This window comes from Cygnus olor, chromosome 19, assembly GCF_009769625.2.
Source record: "Cygnus olor isolate bCygOlo1 chromosome 19, bCygOlo1.pri.v2, whole genome shotgun sequence".
Lineage (NCBI taxonomy): Eukaryota > Metazoa > Chordata > Aves > Anseriformes > Anatidae > Cygnus > Cygnus olor.
The window spans coordinates 1,923,297-1,942,167 of NC_049187.1; the positions used below are offsets into that span (position 1 = coordinate 1,923,297).

Sequence of the window (18,871 nt, forward strand, 5' to 3'; positions counted from 1 at the left end):
CTAAGGGAAAGAAACTACTAAAGAGAGTTGAAGCTCATGGTTTTCACTAGTGGTCATGCAGGATGTCTGTGGCTCTTGGCCTCCACACAACACAGGAGAGCTCTTGTGACCATGGAGAGCTTGTCTGGAGCTGCTCCTCTGAATCACCAGAGCTGCTCTTACACCCACCTGGCACCGAAATGCTGGGTGAGAGATCTGGATCTAGCAGTAAAGATCTCCTCTGGTGAGACTTGAATGTCGTGACCAAAGAGCGGTGGCTTGTCCTTATTCCTCTTCTGTCTCGAATACTCTTGACACAGGACCCAGGGTGCTCCCAGAGAGATTTCTCTCCATGGCTATGGCTGAGGTGCTATGGTTTCATGTAGATGAACCTCCCTGCATTCCCAGGGACCTGTTGTCCACTTTCCCCCCCAGCCCTGTTTCTCCACCTAAATGAGCCTCACTGCTCAGTGCAGCTACGTCATGTTGGCCCCTGTTCCTCTTATTATCTTTGTTATAGTCAAAAGTTGTGGAAATATGGCTTTGTAGGAGATCCCACTAGGGATAAAGACACTGATGACAGCTGCATCTCTGTCCTGTGCTTTCATCAGTTCCACAGGTGAAAGGTAGCTGCTCTAAATGTGGGAGCCACCATATATATTTGGTGTAGGTGTGGCTGGGACGGCATCCTGGGTTGGCAGAAGGAGGTGAGAGCTGTTGTTCAGCCAGAAACACCTCCCTGTTGAATTTGGAGCCGTGCTTTGCTGTGGGCACAGCACTACGTTTGGCCCTGAAGCAAGGCATAGCTGGCTCGGTAATTAAAGCAGTGCTGTGAGAACTGCTCCCCATCACGGGCTGGTGGGTGCTTGTGCGGACTCTGCACCCCGAAGCCAGAGCTGTGTTTGGGCTGAATTCTCTTTTAGCATTTACCCTGGGGAGAGCACAGAGTGATACCAGGTATGTGATGGTGAGGACATGGAAACTGTTGATGTTGCTGCCTGTGGAAGAGGCAAAGGATAAAGGAGGGTGAAAGTAAACACGAAATGGTGCATCTGTCTTGCCCAGCACTGAAGGTATGACCACGTTGGCCTGGTCAGTTCTGGGCTCAGGTCAGGGATGGGGATCCCCACGGCCCCTGGGTACAGGCTGCGTCACCACCACGTGTGGCACTGTCAGACCCCGGCAGTGGCAGCTCCAGGAGCATCTTCCAATATCAGAGACACACCTAATTAATGACAGCTATTAGATCACCAGCAGGGCCTGCCCTGACCAGCCACACCCTGTGCCAAGTCACCCCCAAATCCTATAAAAGCGCGGCTGAGACATCAGTCCCTGCGGGAGCTGTGTCGGAGGAGCGCTGGGGCCCACCTCAGCCCCGTGCCTGGCTCAGCCTGCAGCCCGACATCCTCACCTCATCGCCACGGACCGGCCCAGCACAACCCTGATCCCTGGGCTGACTTCCCAGCCTCAGCCCGGCCCCACCTCGGCACCATGGCGCTGCTGGATCTGGGCTCTTGGTTCACTCTGGGCGCTCAGCTGGACCTGGCCACCATCTTGGGCCTGCCCTGGTGGCCCATGCAGGTACTGTGGGGGCCAGGGAAGGCCGGCAGGCCATCAGGCCGAGCACGCAGCTGGTGGGGAAGATGGAAGGGAAGGAAGTGGTCAAGGCACCAACCGTCTTCTCCCCGTGGGTGCCTAAATCTAAAGTGGACAGAGACATCCCTCCTTTTGGGGTTAGCTGTGTCTGGGGTGTGACCCGCATTGGCAGAACCCTTCCCATTTCCCCAGAGGAACCCCCCAAGGTGGGGGACGCCTGGCCTCAGATATCTTCACCCCCTTCCCTGCCAAAGCAGCTTGGCTTTGGGTTGTGGGGCAAATCCCAATGCAGTCTGTGGGCAGCCCGGCTGGGCTCTGTGCCCCATCCCAAAGTCATCTCGTTTCCCTCCAGGTGCAGGAGATGTCCTTGCCAAGCTGTGCAGGGCACCCCTGTCCCAGGGGTGTCCCCAGCCCCCTCCATGCAGTCTGGGATCTGGGTGGGTGGTTGGGGTTTTCCCTGCATTTCTCCATGAACATGGCCCAGCTCCAGCCCGAGGAAGCGGGGGCACGCATGCATTCTGCGTGGGCTCTGAATAACTTCAGCTGCCTCCAGGAGAAGGGGTTTGTGTTCAAGCGTTCTTAAAAAGGAGCTAATCCGAGCTGGCTCCATCCGTCAGAGCCTGCCTAAAGCTGCCTCCGGAGGTGAGTGCTGGCTGATGAGGCTGAGCCCCACCCCCGTTGTTTTTTTTTTCACCATGGGACAATGATCCAGTGGTGGTGCTGCACCGCAGAAATGTGCCAGCCATACCAGTCCCCAAATGCCACCAGTGCCACCAGAGCTGCTCCTCCCACAGCGTGCACACCCTCGGTGCCACCCAGAGGGACCTTGTCCTCGCTGGCCGGTGCCTGTGGCCATGATGGCTCTACCAAGAACTGCAGATGAGGTGTGACATTGGCCTGGAGCACTTGAGCAGTGCTTGCAGACGGATGCAAACTGGGGCACCACTTGTACGGGGTGCAAGGGCAAGAGTAAGGCAGTCCCCACATATGCTTGTCCTGCACAGAGGAAGGGAAAGCCGATGATGAACCCTAGAAGGTTCAGTGCTTCAAGGTGTTTCTCCCCGTAGTCTTCACTAAACACTGTAGCTGCAGCCAGGAAAGCAAACTTTGCTCATGTGCCGGGCTGCAGTAGGGGAAAAGAAATTGAGAACAGCTCAGCTGGGGTTTCCCAGCAGCTGTGGGTGATGAAATTCATCGGAGGAAATTAACGCAGAGGAAACTGCAACAGCTTGTGAGACTGCATGGAGGTGGGGTGGGATGCCAAGAGGCTGAGAGGAAAGGAGCACCCCCTTGGGAAGGGTGGAAAGGCCCAGGGAAATACAGGAGCAAATACATTAGCAGCAAGCACATAGCAAATAAGGGAGAAGTAACACCCAACATCTTCCAAGTTATGACCCCAGAGTTTAATTTTCTCCTTTATTGGGGTATTTGGAGAATATCTGTTAGTAGTTTTTATTGGGATGAACTGGAAGGAGCTTTCCAGAGTTGGGTCCCTGTGGGACGCTGTTTGGATGGGCAACCCAGAGTGAGGTCTGGCAGAAGGAGCAGCAGGGGAGGGCAGGAGCGAGCGAGTGCACGTCGCGAGATGGGAGAGTGAAGGGCTGGAAGGAGAACAGCCCCGGGGCATCGCCACGCCAGCAATAACACCATGGGGCTGCAGGAAAGGCAAGCATCCCATTAAAATGTATAAATAGGTGTGTTGCATGTACAAGGGATGAAGTAATGCGGGGCTGCGGCTGGTGTGCGGGGGCCTTATTTGGGCACCCTGGCAGGAGGGAGCCTGGGGCTGCGCCGCGCGAGCCATCGTGCCCACAGACATGAACTGTGGCAGGGGAAAAGTTTCAGGTGAAACACGATAAGAGCTTTCAAATATGCAAAAGATGGGAAGGAGACAACGGGGCTCGGTTTGCCAGGCTCTCCTCATGCAGGGTGTGGAGTCAGCTCCGGAGAATGTGGGTTAGGTTAAAGTGCAGGAAAATTGCTGCAGCAGCAGAGCACCAAAATGGGTTGATGAGAGCAGCTGCAGAATTGGTGCCATTGAGCTGGGGGATGGAGGAGGATGCTTGAGCAGGGCTTGGCCTTGGTGGGCTCACAAGCTCCTGTTTTGCTTGTCTTCTGTCACCCCTTGGTGCCTGCCAATGGCTCAGCTGTAGCTTTGTCCTGCCCAGCAGACATCTGGTCTCTTCACAGAGATTGCACCAGTTTATTGTTACACCTCTCTAGTGGGTGCATTTGGGTTTCTAAAATACCTGGGTTTAGGCGCAAAGTTTTAGGCACCTGTATCTGAAAAGAGCCAGGCTGGGGAAGTGTGGTGAGATCAGCAACCTTCCCAAAGGGACTGATTTCCCAAGTGGGGTGAATTAAAGGATAAGGGAATCAACCGGCACTAAGAGCGGAGTATGCGGAGTTATCATTTAACTAAACCAGGCTAGAACTCCATTTACTTCCCCTCCACTTTTCCTTAACCTTTCGGTTTATTAATAGTTTTTGGATATGATTTTATGGGGTACATGTGGAGCCACCTCAGAGGACTGGCAGCAATGCTGCAGAAAGGGCAGCTTTCTGCTGCGCAGTTCCAGACCCTCTTGCTCCCCAGGTCACTGGGCAGAGCTCTGCCATGGGGCTTACCATCAGCTCCTGCTCCTCCTCCTCCTCTGTGGAGATTGCTGAAAAGAGCTGCTGCTGGCCATGTGCTGGATGTGCGCAGTCCGGGCTTTTCAGTGGATGCTGTTCTGAGTTTATCGACATCGAGCTTCTTGGGTAGTTTTTTTTTAATCAACTGATCCCTGAGGCTGGGATTCAGCTCTCCTAATTATGCATCCTGAGAAAGCAGTGAGTCGGGGCTGGGATTTCCCAAGCCCAGCACTCTGGGAAGAGCCCGTCCCAGAGCCCAGACCTGGGAAGTGCCACCTGGAAACCCTTCCCCGAGCCATGGCTCCTGCTCTGTGCTCCCCAGGCAGGGTCAGGCCCCTAGGGCCATGCGATGCCCATGCAGCCCCCAGGTTATGCCAGCCCAGTGCAGCTCTGCAATCCTTGATGCAGCAGTCTCAGTGTGCTGCTGATGGAAGCCACCAGCACCGCATCCCACCCCCGGGTGCCCTGCCATGGTACCCAGCCGTCCTCACCCAATATCATCTGCCTAGGACAGCGTGAGTTCCACCAGGCCATCTTGCCCTGCATTGAGCTTTTATTGTTAATCGTGCATCGCCCTACAGGGACTCAACCCTGGGGACAAGCCTGCAGGGACCATAGTCTTCTTCCCATGCATGTGCTCCAGAGTGGGGCACCTCACCAGTTCTCCACAGTTTTTGTTTTCTTCTAATTTTTGGCATTAGCCCCAGCTTCACCAGAAGGAAGAGTCCTCAGAAATCCATCCTGCACTGGATCCCAGCACCTGATCCCTGAGAGACGTGTGTGCAGTGGGCATTTTTGTGGTCAGCAACTGATATGTAAAGGGAGAGGTAAATCATTAACTGCAGCTGAAAACCTGTTTTGCCCCTCTCCTGCTCCTGTAACTTGCCATGCTAGCCAAATGCTCACACTCAAATCAACCCCATGTGGTGGTGTCTAACCTGGTCTTCTAAGAAAAACAAAACAAAACAAAAAACAAACAGACAAACAAAAACAAATACCACAAACCTGGAGAAAGATACTCTTAGATCTGAATGGTTTCCCTCTTAAACTTCTTAAATAGCAACAGCTGTGTGCAACTACAAAAAGAGTTGCTGACACGACTGTCTGAAATCAGGGGATGCTTGGTGCCATGATCCCCCAGCTTCCATGTTTTCCCAATTCTTAATTTCCCGGTAACTTTTCTGAGGCTGCAACCAAAGGCATGGCATGTACCCTGTGTGCCCCTGTTATCTGGTGCTGTTTGGCACTACTACAATTTGGCATGCTGTTTCTGATATATCGCAGCAAACCACCTAGTTCTTCCTGAGATGACTTCATATATTTCTTCCCAGTGGGATGAAGGTTTCTGAGTCATGGGCTTGCTTTGCCTTCATCGGGGTCCTGCCATTTCTCCGGGTGCTGCTGGGGCCTTGGAAAGTCAGCGCTGAGCTTTTGCTTCGAGTGTGAGCTGGTCCTTGGCTTCAAGGTTGTTACTTATCTCTCCGATGCAAAAAAGGGCTCATGTGCCTCAGACCTTGGGTTTATCCCAACTATTTCAGATGATGTAATGAGAGTTTCTGCCCCTCCCTGCAAACTTGCCTAGCACAAACAGCACCGTGATTCTCGGATGTCTTGAGGTCAGAACACAGAACTGAACACTGCGGAACGCCTTGGCCTGACGCGACCCAGTGTCCTCAGCTTGTTCAGTGCTATGGGCTCTGTCCTCAGCTGCAAAAGCTGCTCCACACCTGTTCTGTCAGTCCCATTACCCATGCTGGGGCCTTTAGGGTTGCATGCTTATGCCAAGGATCCATCACCTCCACCTCTGAATGCTGCTTCTGATGCATCCAAGGCTCATTTTTTGGCTTTGGTGATCCATTGGTGAAATGCACTGAAGTCTCTGGATTAGACGGGATGGATAACGTTCAATTCTTTGGATCCAGTTCAACAAAAATTGTTTTTTCATCTCCTTGCACCTGGTGGGCAGAAGATCTGCTTTGTGCAGTGCTGATTCATCTTAGTTCTTCTCATTTGAGGAGGATCCAGTGACCTGCTTGGACAAGCTCACCTGGGAGTTATAAATACATCCTTGTGTAATCATACTCACATGATAAGCTAATGGGTAATGATGATTGCCAATAAGGAGAGGATTTGTCCCTACAGGTAGGGACCCCTATTTCTGGGGCTCGTTTTGAGGTTGGGTTATTACTCACGTTCCTACAGCTGGGTGCTGGGCAGTGCTGGTGAGATGGGCTAGGTGCACGAGAGGTGCAGGATGTGGAACCTCACTGAGAAACCTCTGGGTGATTAACACGAAGTGATGCTGCTGGTGACAGAACTGGGGACAGCTTCAGGACAGGCTACATTCCTGGCCACTGGGAGCTGCCCATTACCTGCACCGAGATAAACACAGCTCATGGTGGGACAGGGCTGGAAGAAACTACATCGATCTGCCTCTTTGCATGGGGATGACCCTGGCTGAAACAAAGGGAATTGACTGTACCACCAAATGTTTGATTTGGGCTTTTGACATCCACCATCCAGCCAATGCCCGGGTGCATTTGGTGCCTGGTTTGGGCAGCTGCCTGCACCACGTTGCCCTCCAAGCTGAGTTGAGCAGGCCTGAAGCCCACGTCCCGGCAGCGGGAGGATTCCTTACTAATCCCCAGCCTGACTCATTCGCGTGCAGGGACCAGGGCGGGTCCAAGGGCTTAGGCACCACAGGGCAAAGCAGCAACAACCCCACATGAAAAATGCTCTTATTGCGTGCTTCTTCTAAACCACTTGCATGATTTAGTAGCTTCCTGATGATTTTGCAGGGATTTTGCACCAGCTGTGGGAGGCAGATGCCCGGCAGGGCTAGGATGCTGCTGTGGGGCCCATGTTTAGCCATCAGGGGAAGGAAGACCCATTTCACCCTGCTCTGACCAGTGTCCATGAGAGGTAATGGCTAAAGAAGCTGCTTGAAAGGATTCCTTACGTCTTAGGAGTTGTCCTCCTGTGAACTGACAATGATTAGGTGATTGTGGAAGCAGCGATTTCTGTTTCCCAACCCTCTGTTCTTTGTCTTATAGGGGGAAAATGACCACCAAAGGCCACCAAAGTCTGTCTTTATGCCCCAGTTTTGTCTCAGGTTTAAACACATGCCTGGGCAGTGTAAGTGACTGCTCTCAGGAAGGCATTTTGCAGGTGCAAGTGTCTTGAGGCAAGTCACTGGCTCCGGCACTTGGTTTAAATGGGGTTAGGGTTGATGGCAAAAGCCACAGGCGGTGTTGCCTCATGGAGCTCCTGACCCATCTCCCGTGCCTGGGTGGCACAGAGACCTGGAAATGGGACTCCACAAGTTGGAGTCTCTGCCTTGGTAGCTAAATTTTGTTTCTGCCCAAGACCTGGTTTCCAGTGGGATGTCCCCCATGGGAGTGTTCACATCACCACAGCAGTGACATGATGGTGCTTTATAAGGCAGAAGTTGGATGCCCTGCAACTTAAAGCCAACCACCATTTTGTTCCTCCAAGAAGGGTCAAGCAGGCTATGCTACAGAGCCCAAAACAGTTTTAAAGTGAATTTGTGCCCTTTGGACATGCTTTTTTGTGGTGACTACAGGCTGCCTGAGAAGACCTTGCAGAGATCAAGTTATATTGGGTTTTACATTGGCTATCCCATAGCTGATTGCCAAAGACATTTTGCAGGAGCCCACTTTTCATTCCCACCTGCTCTGGCAGATGTGAGCGCGTGAGGTACCCCATGCCAACAAACATACATGAAGTTAGCAGCTAAATGTTCTAACTTCATCACAAAGATCCCATGGAGAGCTGTGGAGACCTCTCCAGCGGGTTTGTGGGCACCCAGCCCTTTCAGGCTCTGTTTAGTCATCATAAGGCACAAAGAATTTGAACACAAGTGTTATTTTTTCCTTTTCTGGGCATATCTGAGATTGAGCTTGCCAGAGCAAGTGCTGAGGTGCTCATCTTCTGGGGCATAGTGCTGAGATTGCACAGGGTCATAACAGAAACTGGGGTCTCCCAAATGCACCCCTCTGGCAGATGGGTTGGGAAGGCAGCTGAGAGTTTACCTGTCCTCAGACTCCGTTTCTGTTCTTTATAGCAGATTTGTGGAGTTTAATGAAGGCTACGCTCTCAAAAGCACCGAAATGTCTTGAGGCAAAGCCTTGATAGACAGCTGGAACACAGGGGAGCAGAACTGGGAAGCAGAAAATTTGGAGCATGCTCTCAGCCTTCTGTTAGCAGCGTGTGCCCGTGGGCAGGTATGGGGTGCTGGGGGCAGAGACATTCCTGGGCGGTTTGTGAGTCAGCCGAGCTCCTCCCATGACAACTTCACTCATCAAAGTTGGTATTTATAGCACGGGTAGGAGTAGGGAGAGAAATCAAAGAACAGCTCCCCATAAAGAAGCATAAATCACTCCAAGAGTTCAGCTCTGGGGTTCTGCATTATTTGCGTTAACGAGAACGAATAAAAGCGCTGTTGTTATTAATAATATTTCTTAATATTATTCCATCAGTCTGCTTTTTCAATTAAAACCATCTTTAAGCAGAGAGAGATTTCCATACAATTCTCCCAGCTTTCTGAGCTACCCCGACAGGTTGCTAAGGACATGCTGTCTTACACGGGAGAAAATATTTTCTCCAGCACAGATCTGCTGAAAAACAATTCAGAAAATCTGTCTGGGCCGATGCTTGCTGTCCGAGCTGTCGGGAGACCTCCAGGCCTTCCAACAAAGCGAAGCAGGAAAGCCAGGAAGGTGCTGTACCCAGCCCGGGTGAGAAAATATTTGCCACGCCCGGAGAAAGACCTAGTCAAGCGTTGGCTGCTCTTCTGTGTTGGCATCATCCTTGTGCAGGTCCTAACCGAGGAGCCTGAGCAAGAGAGACTGGCTGGGGGAAAAGGTCCTAGGCAGCAGCCGCTCTGCGCACCAGCAGTACCACCAGCTTCACAGCTCGGGGCAGCAGCAAACAGCTCCAGAGAAGACAGAGCCGTTTCAGAGGCCCTGGCAATCACTTTCTCATCGGCTTACGAGCACCAGCCTCTCATGCAGACCACAGCAGATGTGCCACAACAAGCCAGGAGACAGCCGCACACCTTCTGCAGGCTATGCTTGACTGGTTTCTCCCGTGCAGAGCACTGAGCTGCGTGCGAGAAGCTGTCCTGCTCCTGCTCTTGGACACCAGCTGCTGGGGCACCGTCAGCAGCACAGGTGCCCTTGTGAACTCCTGCACCCCTCAAGGGGACACGAGGACTCTGGATGGTGACATGGGGCCAGCGGTAACCAGAGGAAGCATCGAAGAAAGCCCGGGGCTGCAGCAAGAGCCATGCAGTTTTTAATGCTGATCCATTTGTGACTGCAATTAGAGACGGGACTTCCACAAGCTGTAACAAAAGGCTGCAGGCATTACATTTGTACGCCTGCATCGGGTTTGTACTGTGCTAACCTTTCTGTAACTGTTGTATAACTTCCTTCAGTGCCTCTGTTTGCATGTTGTAATTTGGTGTCAGCTCTCACATACTAGAAGAAAGCTAGGAGAGTGCAAAAATCCTGTGTGATTTTCTCCCTCTGTAATGCTGTAGGAATAAAACTGTTAAGATCAGACTTTCACAACATGTGTCAACTGAAACTTTAAAATTAAGAGTGGTCTCCCTGCTGCACCCTCAAATCTGCTGACCATCCTGGGGAAATAAAACTGCCAAACTAGCAAGAATAGTGGGGTCAGCACCACAGCAGGGCTTGGGAACCGACTTGCTGGTGCCCAGAACCAGGAGAGGGTTCACAGACCCAGGTGACAACGAGAACCACAGCACTGGGGTGAGATATCATCTTGGAAAAAGCTGGGAGATCCCTGAAAAAAAACATAGAAGCTGCTGGGAAAGAGGGCTGCTCAAGGGGGAGGATGATCCAGAGATCATCAGAGGTCTCTTCTAGCCAACACTTCCACCATGTGTTTATCAAAGTGTTTCTGGGAATATAGCAGTGCTTTGTATTCTGTGTGAAGGGTGGGATTAGTGACTGGTCCAGGGCAGCATGACCCCAGATTTTTCTGAACAGAGTAAATGTGATTGCATCTGGGGTCCACATAGGGAGGTGCAGCTCAGAGAGGGGCTGCTGCTTCCCAGACACGGACAGGCTCCTTGAGTTAGGAATAAAGAAATTCCAGGCTCAGGACCTGCTTCTTCTCCTTGTCTGGCCACAGGGCTTGCAGCAAAGAGACACTCATATCTCCTTGCTGGAAAGGAAGAGCCCAGGACTTTCAGTGGAAGCTGTTCTGAGTATCCTGGGTTGTTTTATCACTCATTCCCTGAGGCTGGGATTCAGCTCCTCTAATTATGCATCTCAAAGAAGTCTGCATAAGTCACGGTTGGGATTTCCCCAGCCCAGCACCCTGAGAAGAGTCTGCCCCGGAGCCCGGATCTGGGAAATGCCACCTGGAAACCCTTCCCCAAGCCATGGCCTATGCTCCAGCCATGTGTATCTTGTGTGGCAGGGCTCACCCCGTGAGGGTCAGTCCCATAAGACCACGCTCTGGTTTTGCAGCCCCAGCCTTGCCCTTCAGACCTCCACCCCAACCTCTCACGCTGCAGGACAACTTCCAAGTTTTGCTGATCTACTCAGAGCTGTGTCTAGACAGACTTTCAAAATCTCCAGGCATGGAGATCCCACCACCTCCTTGGCCAACCTCACCCCATCACCTGGAGCTTAATTCAGATCATTTCCATGACAGCCAGCTGGTGTGACTCACTTGTCTCAGAAAGCAGGTCTTTTCATGGAAATAGCAATTAGTTCCTCAGGCCCTGATAAGAGCAGAACTCAAATGTTTTGTAATGACCTAGAGCAGCCGCACATGACCCGTGAGTGGAAGGAAGCTGGATTGCACATGCAGTGATTGCAGAAGAGGTGTGGAAAAGCCAAGAACAGCACTGCAGGCCAAAACACAGTACTGTAGGGTGCTGCAGCTCATGGCAGTTACAAAGAAACCTGCTTATCTCAAAAAAAAAAACTTAACTGAAAAAGCTGAATCACCAACAGAACTTGGCTACTTAATTTCAAATGAAAAAAAAAAAAAAAAAAAGAGCAATCGGTCAGTGTGCAGCCAGGGAACTGTCTGGAGAAAGCTGCTGGGACATGATGTCTGTGAGTGGTGGTCCAGGGTCAGTCCTGCAGTGGGGCTCCACATCCCTTGTGAGGTGCTGGGGAAGACGTGCGATAACGGGGAATGACAAAATGTGGAGTTTTGTAAGCTCATGAAATAGTAAAGGCTGTTGAAAATGTAAAGGTCGTTCAGCAATGGCGGGCGGGTTGAAATCTTTCCGAGCTGACTGCAAATTTGGTGAGCAAGGACTTTCCTGCAGCGCATCCCAAAGGCATCACGAGAGGGCAGCAGAGACAGAACCTGAGCAGGACCCACAAGAGTGGCCTGTGGTGTTTTAGACACCCGAATATGAACCTGCAATGCCGCATCTGCAAGAAATGCTGAAGATGCTATCGCTACCTTGCTGAGAGCTGATTTGGTGGGAAAGCAGAATCTGTCAAAACAAATAAGTGTTCTGGAATGTAAACCAGCAAAGTGGATACAGAGACCCCTTAAATATAAAAAAAAACATCACTGAGTCTTACAGGCGGTGTGGTTCATCGTTCCTTATGTCACAGGACGGTGAGCTGAGATACAGGCAATGCAGATGTAACAGAGGCCATTTTCAACCAACTTCCAGGCCAGCCACCAGCAGCCTAAGCCTATGCAACCAAGGAAAATTCATTTCAGACCTGGTGACTTGAATGAGCTAAATGCAAATAAGAACATCACAGTCAGTCTGTTGCATGAAGTCCAGCATTTCATGTTGTGGTCAGCCCCTACACCCATCTGGTACGTTCCTGTTTGCTCCAACACTTGTTTTGGCAGGATGTAATGTGGACAGGTTCTGCTCAGGCTGAGGGCTGAAGTGAAGGACACTGCCAGGAGCCCATGTCCCTGCTCTGTGGCGTGGTGGTGCGAGTGATGCTGCACAGCCGACCCTAACCCAATCCTCTTGTGGCTGCTCACAGGCATGCACGTCACCACGTCAGTTCAGAGTTACACTCATTAGCTCCAGCCGAGCTGGTGGGGGACAGGGCAGCCCAGAAGAATGGATCTGGGAGCCCTGTGGTGCCCTGGAGGGACAACGTGTCTGCTCCAGTCTCAGAGCAGCATATCCAGACAGGCTCTGCAGCCAGGACATGCCAGGATCCAGTCCTGCACTTTCAGCAGACACCAGCTGTGTCACCCTGGAGGTCTCCACCTCCCCTTGAAGTCTCTCAGCCTGTGTCGCTCTCCATCCCTTCCCACAGCTCCCAGTTCCTTGCTCTGCCCGCTCCAGAGCCTTCCCAATCCACACAACATCCCCAGCCCCTCTATCCTCGAACCTCCCCTTCCTCCAACCTCTCTCTTTATCCAAGGCTCTTTGGACTACCTCAGCCCCCTTCCTGCTGCCCTGGAGCCTCCCAGTCCCGCTGGCACAGGGACCTTTGCTCCAGCACATGTCCCTGCTGGTAAAATCTCTCGGCCTTTAAAGCAAACAGCAGCCAGATGTGTATTGAGGGCAGTCTCTGGGCATTTCTGCCCTGTGTCTTGCCTGGGAATGTCCCTGGGGAGAGCGATGGATGCGCTATCCCAGCTCAGTTTGACATTACACATAATAACTCTCCTGTGCCCAGCAGCGTCCCCAGGAGCTGTTTAATTAGCGCTATGGATACATCCTTCAGGACCAGGCATGCTGCAAGATGCAGCACACCAAAGCCACTCCAAAAGGGCTTCGCCTGCCCTGTGTCCCCGATCCTACAACACCCTTGTGACTCCCAGTCCGCAAGGCCATCCCAGAGTGGGCACAGTGGCTCATCCCACAGTGACTCAATATTTTTTTTTCTGATGGACACACAAACAGATTGTTCGCAACCTTGCTAGTGGGGACCGAGTCTCCGGCACCATAACAGAGAGATCTGCGTCAGGCTTTCGCCTCTGCCCAAGGCAGGAGCTCCTCTCCTCACTGGGCGCGAGGGGCAGCAATGCGTGCGGAGGCGTGCCATGGGAACTGTAAACACAGCTGCTTTCATTAGACACATTATTCACCCTCTGGCTCCCTCTAATCCCGCCTGTCACACTGATGGTGTCTCAGGAGTGTAATGGATGAAATATTAAAATGAGTTTTCGTAGCTGGGTTGCATGGCCTCACCGCAATCCTACACACTGTGTTGCACAGCTGGAAGTCTAGAAAAGGGGAGCCTGAAAAGATTACTGCAAGTACAACTGGGGAAGACAAAAGTGGAGGAAAATGATGTGGAATCAATAAACAAATGAAGGACCTAGTGAAACCACACCCGAGCCCATGCCTCTCCTTGCCTCAGTGTTAAAGAGACATTCTACAGCTAAGATCCATGAAATCGAAAATGGGTTGAAGTTGGGTTTGCTGTTCACACAGCAAAAAAAAACCAACCAACCAAACAAACAAAAAAAAACAAGAGTGAAAATCATTTACAGGAAACCAAGCACTAGGTGATGAAGACCACAGGGTTACCCTAGCGCAGTCTCCTCTTCCAGCCTGGCTAAGGAAGGAGTGTGCTGGGGGTGGTGGGGGACATGCTGGCACCAGGGCAGTGATGAGAGCCCTTGGGGACACAGCAGTGACCAGGGGTAGCATGGGGTATGAAGCCATAGCCCAGGGACATGGCAGGGCCCTGAGATACACGGGTGACCCAGCAGTGCCATGGGATACACGAGGTAACTTAAGCCATGGCAGGCATGTGAGGTGCATCAGGGAAACACAGCTAGACCCTGAGGCGCAAGGGGTCACCAGGAAACATGGCAGCACCCTGAGGCATGTGAGGACACAGGAACATGGCGCACCCTGAGGCACAGGAGGACACAACAGGGCTGCAAGGCACACAGGGGACGCGGGGCTCAGCCCTGAGGTGCGCTGAGGCACATGGGGACACGGTGGTGCCCTGAGGCACACAAGGACACAACAATTCAGTGAAGCACTTGAGGGACACAGGGCTCAGCTCTGAGGTGCCCTGCGGCACACGGGAGACATGGGGCTCAGCACTGAGGTGTGATGAGGGCCATGGGGACACAGAGCTCAGCCCTGAGGCGCACTGAGGGCCATGGGGACACGGTGCTCAGCGCTGCGGAGCACAGAGGGACACAGAGCTCAGCCCTGAGGTCTGATGAGGGCCATGGGGACACAGAGCTCAGCCCTGAGGCGCACTGAGGGCCATGGGGACACGGTGCTCAGCGCTGCGGAGCACAGAGGGACACAGAGCTCAGCCCTGAGGTCTGATGAGGGCCATGGGGACACAGAGCTCAGCCCTGAGGCGCACTGAGGGCCATGGGGACACGGTGCTCAGCGCTGCGGAGCACAGAGGGACACAGAGCTCAGCCCTGAGGTCTGATGAGGGCCATGGGGACACAGAGCTCAGCCCTGAGGCGCACTGAGGGCCATGGGGACACGGTGCTCAGCGCTGCGGAGCACAGAGGGACACAGAGCTCAGCCCTGAGGTCTGATGAGGGCCATGGGGACACAGAGCTCAGCCCTGAGGCGCACTGAAGGCCATGGGGACACAGAGCTCAGCCCTGAGGCGCACTGAGGGACACGAGACTCAGCCCTGAGGAGCACAGAGGCACGCAGCAGGCACAGGCACAAGGCGCAGCCCTGCCTTATCGAGGCACCGAGACACGGCGCTCCCGGGGGCCCCGAGCCGGCCCCGCTCCGTGCCCCAGCAGCGGCCGCTCCCCCCGTTCCCTCCCTCAGCGCCGCGGCCCCGGCAGCCCCCGCCGCCCGCGGGCTGTCGCTTTAAGAGCGGCGAAGCCGCGGCCGCCCCCGCCCTCGCCCTCCCGGCGGCCGAAAGGGGCCGGGACGCAGTGCGGCCGCCCGCAGCCGCCGGCCGGGCCCTCAGGTAAGCGGCAGCGTCCGGCCCCGCGCCGCCACCACCGGGGGAGGCGCTGCCCGGGGCGGCTCCGCTCCGCCCCCCCGCCGGCAGCCCGCGGCGCTCGGTGCGGGGCCCGGGGCGGGGAGCGGCGGCCGAGCCGGGGGCTCGCTGCCCGCCGTAGGCCCCGCTGCGCCCTCCCGGGGCCGGCGGCGGCTCCTGGCGGTCGGGCCGGGCTCTGGGGCACAGCCGGGGCCCCTCGGAGCGGCCCCGGGGCCTCGGTTGCCTCCCGCCCCCGGAGCCGCGTTCCCCTCGGGGCTGGGGGTGGCACGCACAGGGCTGGCTGCCTTTGCTCCTCGGCTGTCTTGTGGTTTTTTTCCCCTTTCTGAAAGCATTCCTTTTTTTTTTCTTCTTCTTTATTTCTTTTTCTTTTCCACTCCTTAAGTAGTGTTCTGTGGGAAAACCTCGCTTTTAAACTTTTGTTCGGGCTTTTTTTTCTGGTTGCCGCTTGGTGTTTGGCTTTGTGGTGATGTTAATGCGTTCCCCTCTTCCTTTCTGCACCGGGTCCCTGGCATGGTTTTGTTTCTCCGGCTGGTCAGGATTCTCAGGGGGGTTAATTTGGAGCAGAGGGAGGTAGAAGCAAAGATAAAATACGAGAGTGTGACCCTATTTTTTTTGTCGGCTCCTCTGGTGGAATTTTTAAGCGCAAAAGGGAAGAGGAAAGAAAAGAAAGAGTGATAAGTGGAACTCTGTGTGCTTGGCTTTGTTGGGGTAGAAAGGGGAAAAATGTTACAAGGGAACAACACCAAGACTCCTATTTCCCTGCTTTTTGTGCTCAGAGACTGAAAGATAAATCAGCGCTTTGAAATGCTTCGGTCTCAAATGCCGGGCTCTTCTGTCTTTAATGGACTCTTTTGGAAAAAGAAAAAAAAATTGTGAAAAGCGTAGCAGCGGTTCCCTGCTGGAGCCAGAAGCAGTGGTGTGCGGGCAGGGCCCCGCTCCCCTCCACGAGCCCCTGGCCCTGTTAGCAGGGCACCGTTGCCCGGCTGGCCGAGCGCCCCCAGCCACGTGGGGCAACGAGGAGCTCCCCGGGAATTAGCTGTGGTGCCTCTCGTGGCTTGTCCTGGCCTCTGGTGTCTAATCGAGGAAAGCAATTGTATTTTGATGAGACCTAACTCTATTAGCCAGGTGTGTGTTTGTCCCCCGGGAGATGTCAGGGTGTGTTGGCTTTCTGCTGGTGGCGAGTGCTCTGTGGCCTTCCGATGGCTGCGGGCAGATCGCTGCCCTGTCTTCAACTTTCAGGAGCCGTCCATGAGAGACCCTGAGGCTCGGTTTCCTTTTCCTGCCCTGGGAATTGCCCAGGTGACCTCCTCCTCCCCTGGCGTGGGCTCCGTGCCTTTCCCAGGAGCTTTCTTCTTTCTCATTCACCTCGCTGTCCAAGAAGACTTTATTTGTATATTTTTTTGGCGCATCTTCCCTGAATTTGGTTTGTACACAGTGACAGCCCTGGCCTTGGAGAAGCTATGAGATGAGGGACGTGGAGAGGTCTGTGGTGAGGGAGGGAGAGCCAAGAACAATACCTGGGCGTCACTGAAAGCTCTCAGCTTGTGACGGAGGAGGGTTTTCAAAGCACGCGGCTGTCAGCTGGGGCTTGAGGCGGTTCCATGGGTGGAACCGGGTGGAGATTGGATCCTCCAGCCCTGAACAGCCACTACGGAGATGGTGGCAAAAAGTTGCCTTTCTCTCCAAATACCCTGGAGCTGTCTCAGCTGGAGCAGAGGTGCTACGGGACCTGGACGGGGAGATTTTTCTGTAGCAGTGCTGCTTGCTGCTGCAGCTCTGTGCCACCCGATGTGGTCGCTGGCTGCTGTTGCTGCAGGCGTCCTCGAGTAACTTCAAAGTGGTTGAAATGTCCAAGAACCGGGGTCTTGGAGCACTCTGCTTGTTCTGTGTTCCTTGCGAGATGGCTCTTTCCTGGGGAGTTTGCCCGCAGTGGGGGCCCTGGTGGGATCAAGGATGTCCTGTATGAGTGCTTTTGAGTAATGGAGTAACAGCCTGGAGCCCCTTTGAGTGAGTGACTGGGGCAGGGAGCGGCATGTCCAGGTGCTGTGCTCTCCCTGTGGATGCTCTCAGCTGGCCTGAGACCATCCGGGGAAGTTAGAGGCATGGAAGAGGCTTGGGCATCCAGAAGGGGGGAGGCATTGAGAGGAGAGGCAGATCTCACATGGAGCCAGCGCCCACAGCACGGGGTGGCTGCCTCTGCCAGGCACGCCCTGGCTGGATGGGCTCAAGGCAGGTTCTCTGTGGGCCCAGGGGTGGGACTTGCTGCTTGGTTCCCTTATTCCCTAAATGTTCTGCCATCCTCTTGGGCCATTTGTCTCTGCTCCTGTTTGCCAAACACCGCCTGCACTGCTCTTACACTGCAGCTGTTTTTGCAGGTTCCCGGTTACTGCACAGTTGTTCTTACTGTGTTTGTTTTAGTGGTTATAAACTGATTTTTAAAAAGGAGTTGGAACTTGAGCCGGAAAGTCTCCTCCTTCTTTTCCTCCATGATTTGGTTGAGAAGCTGCACTATGGGGTGCAGCAGCTGAGCCCGATGGTGTTGCCCACCACTCTTCCTCCTTACCGCGAGGTGCGTGCCCGGGGACATGGGGGCAGCGGTCCTCTGCTGGGCAGGACGCTTTGCGTTTAGTAGCTGGCATACGTTTGGGGGTGTCTGCTCTTAATCTTACAAAATTAGGAACTTGGAGACTTTTTTTTTTTTTCTCACAGCACTTTTTGTAGCCTGAACGTTTGCAGTCAAGCAGAGATAAAGGTCTATTTTTTTCTTAAAGAACCAGTTTCTTTAGGGCAGCGTTTCAAATTTGCATGAGGCTGAGTCGCATTTGGAGCTAGAAGGTGCCGTTGTTGACCAGGACGGTCACACTGTGACTCCGTCACCCTGTCCTGTACACAACAAAGCCCCTTGCAGTGATTCTCATGGTTGTTCATGGAATGGTTGAATCACCATCCCTGGAGGTGTTTAGAAGTCCTGTAGACGTGGTGCCTGGGGACATGGCTTAGTGGTGGACAGCAGGGCTGGGTTAACGGTTGGACTTGATGATTTCAGAGGTCTTTTCCAGCCTAAATGACTCCATGACTTCAAGAACTAGAGATTGTGCCAGAGCTGATCCTTTTAGAGCTTAGCGAGTGGCTTTAGTGAAGAGACAAATTGAGGGAGATCCCAGCCCCAGCGTGGTTAACTTGATCCTCTGCTCTCGTGGTGATTAACGCATTTTACCTTTCCACTCTGATTTTTGCTTCCTTCTGCTTGTTTCGTAACAGTTACTTTTGCAAATTGAACTGAAAATAGGCGCTGGAAGTGGTGAATAATCACTTCCCTTGGAATAATCCCGGGCTGGGAAGAGCCAAGGATTCAGTCCTCATGATCTCTTGTTAGAAACAGGCAAACTCTTTTTTTTTTTTCCTTCCTGTATGCTGTGTAGAACGTTGAACAGCGATTTCTATCCAAGAACTTCAAGGAAAAAATTTCCAAGTACTTGAATGACCAGCTGGGGGCAGGTAGGAAAGGGCTGCCTGGGTGTCGGGGCCGAGAGCTGAGGCTGGGTGTGAGAGCTGTCATGGAAAGAAGTGAAAAGCAAGGAGGTCTGATCCTCCTGCCTCCCCTTTGGGGTGCCAGAGTGGCAGTCCCTGTTCTCCTGAAAGCTCAGGGGCTGCAGTTCTGCAGGTGCAGGCACGAGAGAGGTGCTGCCTGTTCTGCTACCACCACGGTGCTCCTC

General features: G+C 53.4%; 1 protein-coding gene across 1 annotated transcript in view; it reads left to right on the forward strand.

Moving 5' to 3' along the window:
- The first annotated feature begins 14,997 nt into the window (after window positions 1–14,997).
- Window positions 14,998–18,871, forward strand: part of LOC121057571 (discoidin domain-containing receptor 2-like) — a 60,695-nt gene continuing 56,821 nt past the window's right edge. Inside the window, exon 1 of the mRNA XM_040531954.1 lies at window positions 14,998–15,122. The gene's annotated coding sequence lies outside the window, so the exon portion shown is untranslated. The remainder of the gene's footprint in view (window positions 15,123–18,871) is intronic.